Genomic DNA, 12,429 nt, shown 5'->3' with positions numbered 1-12,429 from the left:
GGTGTCTGTCCAACGTCACCCCGAGATATTTGCCGGTCCGCAACCATGGGATGGGGCCCCCCATGATCGTGACCGGCGGTAGGTCCGGTGGCAGCCTCCTCCTGCTAAAGATGACAGCCTGGCTCTTCGCAGCGTTGAACTTAAGGCGCCATTTCGTGGACCAGGCACCCAGGACATCACATCCGAGCTGGAGGCAGTGGCGCATCTCGGCCGCGTTCATGCTGTGGGTGAACAACGCCGTGTCGTCAGCATAGAGTGCCAACTCCACGTGTGCCACCCGCGGGGGCGTCGGCGGTGTACAGGAAGTACAGCAGGGGACCGAGGACCGACCCCTGCGGCACTCCCGCCCGAATCTGCCGGTCGGTTGAAGTGCCCTCATCAGCTCGGACGTGGAATATGCGCCCCGAGAGATACGAGCGCAGCAGGACCACATGCGACGTCGGTACCCCCGTGCACAAAAAGTTTGTACACGAGGCCGTCGTGCCACACGCAGTCGAAGGCTTTGGAGACCTCGAGAAGCACCGCCCCTAGGTACTCCCGCGTCTCCAGCATTGCCTGCTCCACGAGGCGCAACAGCTGCTGCGTGGTAGAGTGGCCCCGCCGGAAACCAAACTGCTCCTCGGGAAGGAGTTGCTGCTCTGTCACGATGCGCAGCAGCCAACCCACGTACAACCTCTCAAACACTTTTGAGAGGGACGGGAGCAGACTGATGGGCCGATAGTGCGCTGCGAGACGTGGATCCTTGCCGCTCTTGGGGATGGCAACCACTTCCGCATGTTTCCATGCGGAAGGGAAGGTCCCAGTGCGGAGGATGCTGTTAAAGATGTCCGTCAGAGATTGGTGTACCTCCGGTGGTATCATCCTCAACAGGTGGTTGGTGAAACCATCAGTGCCACCCGCCTTCCTCGGGTTGAGGCGACGGAGCTGCAGTTCCACTTCCACAGGTGTGATCTCCTCGATCCCTTGCAGCGAGGAAGACTGGCAGGCGATCCTCCACCAGACGAACATGATCGGGATCGATCACACCATCAACAGGACGAAAATTTTCCGCGAACGTGTCCGCGAGGATGCTGGCTTTAGCACCTGGCTCGCAGACAACGTCCACGCCCGTATGGAGAGGCGGGACTTGCTGGCGACGACGAAGGAAACGCTTGGCGGTCCGCCAAGCACTACCATCCGTCGTAGTTAGGGTGGCCACCAAGCCCACCCAGTCTCGATTCCGATGTTCCGATGTTGAGGCGGCGCTTCTTTTCTGGCTGCCGTGTGAGCTGCACTCCTGGAAGAGGCGATTCTTGTTTGTTATCGCCTCCAGGATATGCGGCGGGAGTTGGCGCGACATTTCTCGCAGCCGTTCCGGCCGCCTGGGGGTGGCCGCCTCCGCCGCAGCTAGTGAGTGCCGCGTGGAGAAGGCTAACACTTCTTCAGCCCCATGCACAGCGGGCTCTGGCGCGCCCTCGGGCGGGCAAGGACTTCGTCACGGAAGCGCGTCTCGTCGATGCCACGGAAGTTGCGGCGGTCGGACGGCAGAGATGCACCGACGACGTCCACGTCGAAGACCACCGGGAGGTGATCGGACGACATGGCACATCTAACGGTGGCTGAGGTGAAGTGCCCAACACCTTTGAGAACGGCGATGTCGAGCACATCTGACCGGCTGTGATGGGGGAAGACAGTGTGATCATAAGGCCCCAGTACTATCGCGCCATGCCGCTGTGTGGCATGAAGGAGTCGGCGGCCGCTGGCGTTGGTAACGCGGGAGTTGCACTGCGTGTGCTTGGCATTCAAGTCACCCGCAATGAAGACTTTCCCGCACAGATCCAGCAGGGCGTCGACGTCAGCCTCCTGAAGCAGTCCCCTCGGCGGCCTGTAGGCCGCAACGAAGGTGATGACCCCTGCCGTCGTAGTGACAGCCACCCCAGTGGCCTCCACTGCAGTGAGGGGTGGAAGCTGAATGTCATGGTGCTTGAGGGACACCTTGATATAAATAGCCGTCCCCCCGCCATGTGTCAACCTGTCGGTGCGGTAGCACCGATAGTTAGCCACCTTGACATGTGTTCCCGGCTTCAGGAAGGTCTCGCACACAAGGCAGATGTCAATTGCCTCGTCGCGCAAGAACTCCCTGAATTCCCCTTGCTGGGGGACCAAACTGTTTGCGTTGAAGGTGCAAACGGTGAGGCCATGGATGTGGCGATTATCCATGACGCGGCGGAGTTGCAACGCCGGCCTGAAGGGCCAATGTGACCGCGGTGACGAGCACCGGAAGCTGCTCGAGCAGCTAGCTCAACGACCGCAAGAGCGAACGGAGTTCAGCTGCATCGGTGGCCGAGGGGGCGGTGTTGGCCCCTGGGGCGGCCTCCGCCATTGGGGTGGCCGGTTGTGGCCACTCCGTAGTAGACGACTGCTGCGGAGCGTCGGCAGCCGGTTGCGGTTGCGGCGCAGCACGAGGTGCCGCCCTCTGCTGCGGCAGAGTGTCATCGGCAGTCCGATGCGCAGCGTCAGGGGTGGCCCGGCCCACGCGACGGCGATGCCTGCGCTTGGCTGCAACCTGCGCGCCCTTTGGATTCTTTTCCAACTCGTGATGTAATTGCTTGGAAGACTTTTAATATTGTACATCAGTCTAATACAGCATATGGAGGAAGTTATTTGTCTTCATCAGTCCGGTGGACCGGACGCCGAAGCCCATGTCCTAGAGTTCTTCTCGAAGATAGTCTGCACCAAACTTGAGGGGAAGGTGGCGAAACACCACCTTCAGAAGTTTGTGCGGCCCAGAGGGGTGCGTGTAGGACGGGAGGCCATCTCTGCAGATGGTGTCCATCACCGCGCGGTACTCCTCGTTGGAGGACACCGTGACCTTGTAGAGGTCACGGCCAGCAGACTTGCAGTGGCGGACGTGGCCACCCTGTCTAGTTTTTGCTGGAACTCCTTGTACCCGCCCGCCCATTGGATGACGATGGGCGGCGGCTTCTTTTGGGCCGACACAGGAGGCTCGGCGCCATCTTCCATCGCGTCCACACTGGCGCCCGCGAACGCATTGGCGTTCGGCAGCGGCGTCAGTTGCTGCAGTGCAGCAGCCCGGGCAGTGTGCCTCCTGGGAGGGGCGACAAAACCATCCTCGTCCAGCTGCCGGGAGGTGGCAGGTGGACGAGTGGGCCGCCGCGTCTTCGTCGGTCTCGGCGAGGCGGTGCTCGTGGAGGAGCCAGCTATAGTCGTCCCAGGCTCCGTGGTTGAAGGGCGGGAAGCCCTCGAGGCCTTCTTCTGCGGCTTCACTGTGTCAGACGTCTGAGAGCAGCCTAATTTGCGTCGGGCAGGTCGATGTCCTCCATCTCAGTGGAAGCAGCTAGCGTAGCCACAGGCTCTTCTTGTGTCTTGGGGACCAGGGGTACATCGACCTCTTGAGTGGTCGAGGCCAGTGGCGCAACTCCCGCCGAGGCCGCCACCGCCGGGACCGCAGACTCGCATGATGCGACCAGCGGGGCTCTCGGTGGCACACCCGGCACTTGCTGCCTCGTGTACGGTAGAGTGGCAGCCTTCCGAATGTTACAGAAGGCGAGTATAGCCACCTCATCGTCCTTTCGACCAGGGTAGGAGCCCCCATGTGCGAGTTTGTTCATAAGAATGAACACTCGATCACGAGAGTGCGCATCAGAATCCGAAGAGTCAATCCTGTCATCGTCAGTTGTCGTAAGCCGGTTCGTCATAAGTGGGGGGCCGGATGGGGCCGCCACCGGGATCAGCTCAGTCGCCTGAGCTGGCCCCGACGGACGGCAATCCGCCACACCCTTCGCAAGTAAAGCAACCTCTCTCAACGACATCTCGAACAGCACTGTGCGTCGTCGTGCCTCGTTGTCGTGCTATCTGCTCTCTTCTCTGCATTTAACAGTGGGAATTCCACTGTTAAATGCAGAGGAGAGAGCAGATAGGTGGAAAGAATACATTGAAAGCCTCTATGAGGGTGAAGATTTGTCTGATGTGATAGAAGAAGAAACAGGAGTCAATTTAGAAGAGAGAGGGGATCCAGTATTAGAATCGGACTTGAAAAGAGCTTTGGAGGACTTCCGGTCAAATAAGGCAGAAGGGATAGATAACATTCCATCAGAATTTCTAAAATCGTTAGGGGAAGTGGCAACAAAGCGACTATTCACGTTAGTGTGTAGAATATGAGTCTGGCGACATACCATCTGACTTTTGGAAAAGCATCATCCACACAATTCCGAAGACGGCAAGAGCTGACAAGTGCGAGAATTATCAACAATCAGCTTAACAGCTCATGCATCGAAGCTGCTTACAAGAATAATATACAGAAGAATGGAAAAGAAAATTGAGGATGTGCTAGGTGACGATCAGTTTGACTTTAGGAAAAGTAAATGCACGAGAGAGGCAAATTCGACGTTATGGCTAATAACGGAAGCAAGGCTAAAGAAAAATGAAGACACGTTCATAGGATTTGTCGACCTGGAAGAAGCGTTCGACAATATAAAATGGTGCAAGCTGTTCGAGATACTGAAAAAAGTAGGGGTAAGCTATAGGGAGAGACGGGTCATATACAATATATATGTACAACAACCAAGAGGGAATAATAAGAGTGGACGATCAAGAACGAAGTGCTCGTATTAAGAAGGGTATAAGACAAGGCTGTAGCCTTTCGCCTCTACTCTTCAATCTGTACATCGAGGAAGCAATGATGGAAATAAAAGAAAGGTTCAGGAGTGGAATTAAAATACAAGGTGAAAGGATATCAATGATAAAATTTGCTGATGACATTGCTATCCTGAGTGAAAGTGAAGAATTAAATGATCTGCTGAACGGAATGAACAGTCTAATGAGTACACAGTACAGTTTGAGAATAAATCGGAGAAAGGCGAAGGTAATGAGAGGTAGTAGAAATGAGAACAACGAGAAACTTAACATCAGGATTGATGGTCACGAAGTCAATGAAATTAAGGAATTCTGCTACCTAGGCAGTAAAATAACCAATGACGGATGGAGCAAGGAGGACATCAAAAGCAGACTCTCTATGGCAAAAAAGGTATTTCTCGCCAAGAGAAGTCTACTAATATCAAATACCGGCCTTAATTTAAGGACTGTAGGAAAACCGGAACAGAAGAGAATCGAAGCATTTGAGATGTGGTGCTATAGATGAATGTTGAAAATTAGGTGGACTGATAAGGTAAGGAATGAGGAGGTTCTATGCAGAATCGGAGAGGAAAGGAATATGTGGAAAATACTGATAAGGAGAAGGGACAGGATGATAGGGCATCTGTTAAGACATGAGGGAATGACTTCCATGGTACAAGAGGAAACTGTAGAGGAAAACAGAGATTGGAATATGTCAAGCAAATAATTGAGGACTTAGGTTGCAAGTGCTACTCTGAGATGAAGAGGTTAGCACAGGAAAGGAATTCGTGGCGGGCCGCATCAAACCAGTCAGTAGACTGATGACAAAAAAAAAAAAAAAAAAGTATTAATGCATATAATACAGAGATGCCAACTATTGATTCAGGTTGTGTTATTTGTGAACTCTGTGCTCTATCTGAACTAATAAATAAAGCTTGGCAGTGTAAGGAATGTGTCAATAGTGGTGTGAAGGTAGTTGAGGAGATATTTGCTAGAAGAGGTTGTGCATAAAAATTAAAAATTGCTTGTTATTTTGGTGATTTAAGCAAATGTGATCATACTTGTGGCATAACTAAGCAGAGAGTGTATAACACAAATATTAAACTTGCTCACAGTATGAGGTGTATAGACAAAGGATACAGAAGTGCAAAAATTTTTTGTGCTCTTATGGACTTACCTTCAGAAGAAGTAGCTAATGATAGTGTGAAAAATGCTATTCAGAGAAGTGTAGACATGAATGACAGCAATACATGTATGTCTGCAGTGCTGGATACACGCTGGCAGCAAAGAGGCTATAGTTCCCTAACTGGTGTAATGACAGCTACCTCCTTGGACAATGATAGTCATTGATGTGGAATATATTACCAAGTGCTGTCATGGCTGTGCTTGTGGAACTGAAAATCATAAATATGATTAATTTTAATGCTTATAGTGGAGGGATGGAATCTGAAGGTGATTATGAAGATGTTTCATAGATCAGTAGAGAAATATGGTGTGATGTATACATATTACCTAGGAGATGGAGGCTCAAAAGTCTATGAATCCAAACCTTTTGCTGACACAAAAATTGAACAAATGGAATGTGTTCAACATGTCTAGAAAAGATTAGTTTTAAGACTGAGGAGCTTGAAGAGGAATTTGAAGGGAAAGTAATTAGCTGATGGTAAGTGCATTAGTGGACGTAGTTGGCTTAGACAAAGAAATAAACAGGTTACAATATTACTATGGACAAGCCATAAGACAAAATAAAAATGACTTTGAGAGAGTAAAAAGGCAGTATGGGCTACATTCTTTCATAAGTCCTCCACAGATGACAAATTATGTCAAGCATGGGCTTGAAAATCTTGTTCTTTGAGTTACACTGTTTAGAAAACTGCCAATTTTTTCAAGGTTTCCCCTGGTATTCACGGACCAACCCCCGTAATCATGACTTGTCACTAGTGCATAGAACCTTTTGCTGCACCCCAAATTCAATAATGATAGGCCTTTTAAAGACTTTCTCTTCCTCTCCCATCCCCACAAACCCTACCAATCATGCTCAACCCAAGACCAATATTAAACCTGCCTTACTTAATTTAATCTACCATCTAAGTGTGATACACCCCACGCTCCCCAAATCATTCCCTGATTACTTTTCAGAATTTTCTAACCTTAAGCCTTGTGTCGTCATCATTCTGCAAGTCCCTCAATCTGGAAACCAACCTCACATCTGCAGAAAGTATGGCAATCCATCTCCTAAAAGCTGATACTGGCCTTATAAACCTACCTGCCAACAACCACTGTTGTTATGAACTGCAGAGATCACTTGGTGCGAAGGTTCTGCCAGCTGTCAGACACGTCCACCCCCAACAGTGAGCCCATTACAGAAATTCAAGAGGATCTTGAGTGTCTCCTCAAATCTCTAGGTTCATCCCAGAACCTCTGCTGTTAATCGATTTCCCTCCTCACCATCACCACCCCCACCCCCCACTCTCCTCACATATACATGCTTCCTAAATAACGTTCATAACCCCCTCCACACAGGATTCCCAGTTGTGGCCGGATACTGCAACCCCACAGAAAGATTTTTTTTTTTACCTTGTAGACCAACATCATCAGCCTATCACTCATTGCTTACCCTCATATGTAAAAGATACCAATTACTTCCTCTACTGAAACTCCACAGTTCCTGTTCTTTTACTACCCGGCACCTTGCTCATCACTGTACGATGCCATTTCCCACTACAGTGGATGACATCGGAAGTTCACTGAGGCTTTTTGTGGATGATGCTGTGGTATATCGAGAGGTTGTAACAATGGAAAATTGTACTGAAATGCTGGAGGATCTGCAGCAAATTGACACATGGTGCAGGGAATGGCAATTGAATCTCAATGTAGACAAGTGTAATATGCTGTGGATACATAGAAAGAAAGATCTCTTATTATTTAGCTACAGTGTAGCAGGTCAGCAACTGGAAGCAGTTAATTCCATAAATTATCTGGGAGTACGCATTAAGAGTGATTTAAAATGGAATGATCATATAAAGTTGATTGTCAGTAAAGCAGATGCCAGACTGAGATTCATTGGAAGAATCCTAAGGAAATGCAATCTGAAAACAAAGGAAGTAGGTTACAGTACGCTTGTCCACCCACAGCTTGAATACTGCTCAGCAGTGTGCGATCCGTACCAGATTGGGTTGATAGAAGAGATAGAGAAGATCCAACGGAGAGCAGCACACTTCATTACAGGATCATTTAGTAATCGGGAAAGCGTTACGGAAATGATAGATAAACTCCAGTGGAAGACTCTGAAGGAGAGACGCTCAGTACGGGCTTTTGTTGAAGTTTTGAGAACATACCTTCACCGAGGAGTCAAGCATGATATTGCTCCCTCCTACATATATCTCGTGAAGAGACCATGAGGATAAAATTAGAGAGATTAGAGCCCACACAGAGGCGTACTGACAATCCTTCTTTCCACGAACAATACGAGACTGGAATAGAAGGGAGAACCGATAGAGGTACTCAAGATACCCTCCGCCACACACCGTCAGGTGGCTTGCGGAGTATGAATGTGGATGTGGATGTGGATGTAGATGTAGATGTGGATGTAGATGTAGATGTAGATGTAGATGTACAGTAACGTCCTGAATGCCCATGCCCATGCCCATGCCCTTGCCGTTATTGAACACTACCTTTCCTTATGCGCAACTGACTCAAAACCTACAACCAATTTCTGATCCACTATGATCAGCTATATCCTCACCAATAATTACATCTCCTTTAGAGGCAATACTTGCGAACAAATCTGTCATACAGCAATAAGCATCTGCATGGCACCATCCTGTGCCAACCTGTTCATGGGCTGTAAAAAATATAGCTAACCAAGCATTGGATAGATATTAACTTAGCAGAACAGTTCACGAGAAGCAGCAGAAATAAAGTATCATCCAATATTTGTGACATCTGCCTATTGTAAAATCTTAGAACATATTCTCATATCAGAAATAAAGAAGTACATCAAACATAATGACCACCTCCATGCGAAGCAGCATGAATTCCAGAAACATCAATCATTTAAAGCCAACTCAACACTTTTTTCATAAGACAATCCTATAAGCCATGGATCAAGGCAGTCAGGTTTATGAAGTATGCAGACTTTATCTTTGATGGGCAATGACACCAAATGCTCATGCTCACTTCCATTTCCCTGGAGAGACATCAGAAGACGTAGAAGTAACTTTAGGTGTAACCCCAGGAAAGTGTATTGGGATCCTTGCTGTTTGTGTTGTATATTAATAACCTTGCAGATCGTATTAATAATAACCTCAGACTTTTTACACATGATGCAGTTATTTATAATGAAATACTGCCCAAAAAAGTTACATAAATCTTCAGGCACATGTTGGTAAGATTTCCAATTGGTACAGAGAGTGTTAGCTCTTCAAATGTTCATAAATGTAAAATGTGCACTCCACAAACTGAAAAATGTAGTATCCTGTGTCTACAGTATAAGTTAGTTGAAAATGGAATCAGTAAACTCACACAAATACCTTGGTATAACAACATGTAGGAATGTGAAATGGAATAGTCACATAGACTCAGTTGTAAGTAAAGCAGATGGCAGGAGTTTGGATCATTGGTAAGGTTCTGGGAAAATGCAGTCTACTGGAAAAACATGTGTTGCTTACAAGAGGTATGCACAACCTGTCTTAGAATACTTCTCAAGTATGTGTGATGCACAAAAATTAGGACTACCAGGGGTGTAGGAAATGTGATATGTGGTTTATTCACCTCATTACATACAATTTTCAAATCATTTGATTTGATGTACATGAGACATGTCAAGGTTTATAAAAGAAGCTTTTTTTCACTTTTTTAAGAGAAATACAAAAGTTTACATTATATTTTACAGTTCTAAGTTACATGTACATAAAATAATAAGTGTAATACAATCCCTGTGTTCAGATTGTGAAGCTGTCCTCAATGAATTCATCAACAAAATAACAACACTTTTCCACCAGAAGTACTAAGAGCAATCTTTTCAGTGAACCTATTTCCATTTTAAAAATATTACTGCCTTTTATTTTATTGAAAAATTTTAACCCCATATACTCTGGCGTTTGGGCATAAAGTTTTAAACGATGTGTTGGAAGTTTGAAGTTATCTCTGTGGCAAGTGCTGTAGTTGTGGTCAAAATGGAAAGTGTCGGTTGATTTCTATATAGGAACACCACCGTCTCGTACATGTAAAGTGAGGAGATAGATAGTATTTTTAAATATTTTAACAGTGGTCGACAGGATTCCCTTTTCTTTTCTTTTCTCTCTCTTTTTTTTTTTTTTTTTTTTTTTTTTTTTTTTTTTTTTTTTTTTTTTTGCAACACACGTTTCTAATTACTTTCTTTTGTAATACTAGGAGCCTAGTGACATTTGCTGAATTTCCACAGAAGATTATGCCATAATGAATAACTGACTCAAAGTAGCAGTGATAAACTATCTTTTTGGTACCCATGTTTGTGGCACCTGACAAAATACACATTGCAAATGCTAAGTTGTTCAGTTTATTTGCTAAGTAATCTATGTGTACCTTCCAATTTAAATTTTTGTCAAGATTTAGGCCTAAGAACTTCACGTGGTTTGCTTCTGTGATATCCTCATCATTGCAAGTTATCTTTATTTCACTCCTTTCTACTGATGTAGCTTCAAATTGCATCTTTTGGTTTTAGTTACATTTAGTTTTAGTCCATTTTTATAGAACCAAGATTCAAGTTTTTCTAAAGTATTTTTGGCTTTTTCTGGAATATTTTCAGATACCTCATTTTCAATTAGAACTGATGTATCATCAGCAAATAAGATTGAATGAACATCAATAGCAAGTGGTAGGTCATTTACGTAAAAAAGAAACAGATAGCGACCCAATATCGAACCTTGTGGGACTCCTTGGGGAACTGTTTTCCAGTCTGATGAATAATTGGTTCCATTTGAAGTTAAAATTACTCTTTGTTTCCTACTTGACAGGTAAGAGCTAAACCATTTTAAAGCAGTGTCTCTGATTCCATACATCTGTAATTTGTGGAGGAGTAATGCATGGTTCACTGAATGAAAAGCTTTAGTCAGATCACAGAATATACCTGTCACCTTTCTACCTTTATCTAACTTGGAGCATATTTTTTGGATAAACTCATTTATAGCATTCACAGTGCTTTTACCCTGTTGTAATCCGAACTGGTTTTTAAAAATTATATCATTTACAATAAGAAAGTTATTAATTTGTTTTGCTGCAATCTTTTCAATGTATACAAAGATGGGCTGTGAGTATGATCACTGTTTCATTTGACCTGTTGGACAGTGCAAAAGAGATACTGAAAGACAAGAACTGTTGGGTCCTCAAATGTAGCTGCCAACTATCCATATCCTGTAAAAATCTACTCACAAAGCTTCAAAAACCAGCATTTAATGGTGAATCTAGGAATGTATTGCAACCCCCCATGCATCAATCCTGTAGGAACCACAAACACAGCATTAGACCAAATAAGATCATACAAAGAGGGCTTTACAGGCAGAAAGTACCTCAAAAATTCTTTTTGTTGTGATTATGATTGTTTGAAGTATGCTTTACAGGAATATAAAAATATTTTAGACCAAATCCATATTTAAAGGTCCTGAAAGTCAGTATAAATGGCAGCAGTCAGAGGTGGTCACACCACTTTTTGCTCTTTGATTTCTCTTCTTTGAACTCGTAAGCCTATGGACATTTTTTTCCATTGATTTGTGCTTTCAGCTATTTGCTATGCTATTTGTTGTCTTGCTCTCAGTTGTTCCCTACTGTAATAACTTAACACATGCATTTCTTGTTTCTTAACAAAAAAACACTGAGACCTACCTTCAAAGGTTAAGGAAAAACGTTCAGGAGGACCTGGAGGAAAGAAGACAGTGAATATAATGAAAATATTAGTTTCATGTAAGGCATGTATACTATTGGAAAGTGTCAGTTGATTTCTATATAGGAACACCACCGTCTCGTTATGTAAAGTGAGGAGATAGATAGTATTTTTAAATTGTAATTTTTCAAAATTACAATTTCAATACACAAAGTCTTAAAAAAAATGTCAGCTTGTTAGCGAATAGCATAAATGCATGTGAAACAACTTCAGTGTTCTACTGTTAACACTTTTTGAGAAAAGATACATTAAAAAACAGTCCGTTTAACATGGCGGAGGGAGACAGGAGATACCTTTTCCATTAGGCAGTCATTCTCCATGTGCTACATTCACTATGGTTTGGCGAGAAGTCGTGATAAGTGGTACAATGTGGTGTACACTCCCCCATGAACTTCACAGTGGTTTGGATTGTAGAGGTATAGATGCATAAGGTGGCGTGAGGTGAGCCTTATTTTAGTGTTGAAAGATGACTCTGTCATCAAAATGTTGACTGTGAGATTGGACAAAAGGTCAGGAGAACCTGTTGTTACACTGTGCACCACTCAAATTAGCGCACAAAAACCTCTTTACACACTCCCAAATGAACCCAGTGGGCTACAGCTCAAGATCTGCATCGGTACCTTGCAGCCTTCACACTCTTCTGTAATGGTAATAATGTATCAGACAAATTCTCCCTTCATTGGTGAAGGGAACCTGACATTTTTACAGATGTGTTGACAGTCCCCTCTGTTATCTCCAAAAAGATAACATTTAGTTGTTTTGCATTCTCCTCAGTGTGTTTGAATCATCATTTGTAGATAGTAGCCATTGGCTGTGTGCAACCATATGGGTCAGACCTTCAATGTTCTGTGTCACACAATATATTTGAATGTATCTAAAAACAAAGATGATGTGAC

This window comes from Schistocerca gregaria, chromosome 3, assembly GCF_023897955.1.
Source record: "Schistocerca gregaria isolate iqSchGreg1 chromosome 3, iqSchGreg1.2, whole genome shotgun sequence".
Taxonomy (NCBI): Eukaryota; Metazoa; Arthropoda; class Insecta; order Orthoptera; family Acrididae; genus Schistocerca; species Schistocerca gregaria.
The sequence above is the reverse complement of the archived record's forward strand: the minus strand, read 5'-3'. Positions refer to the sequence as shown.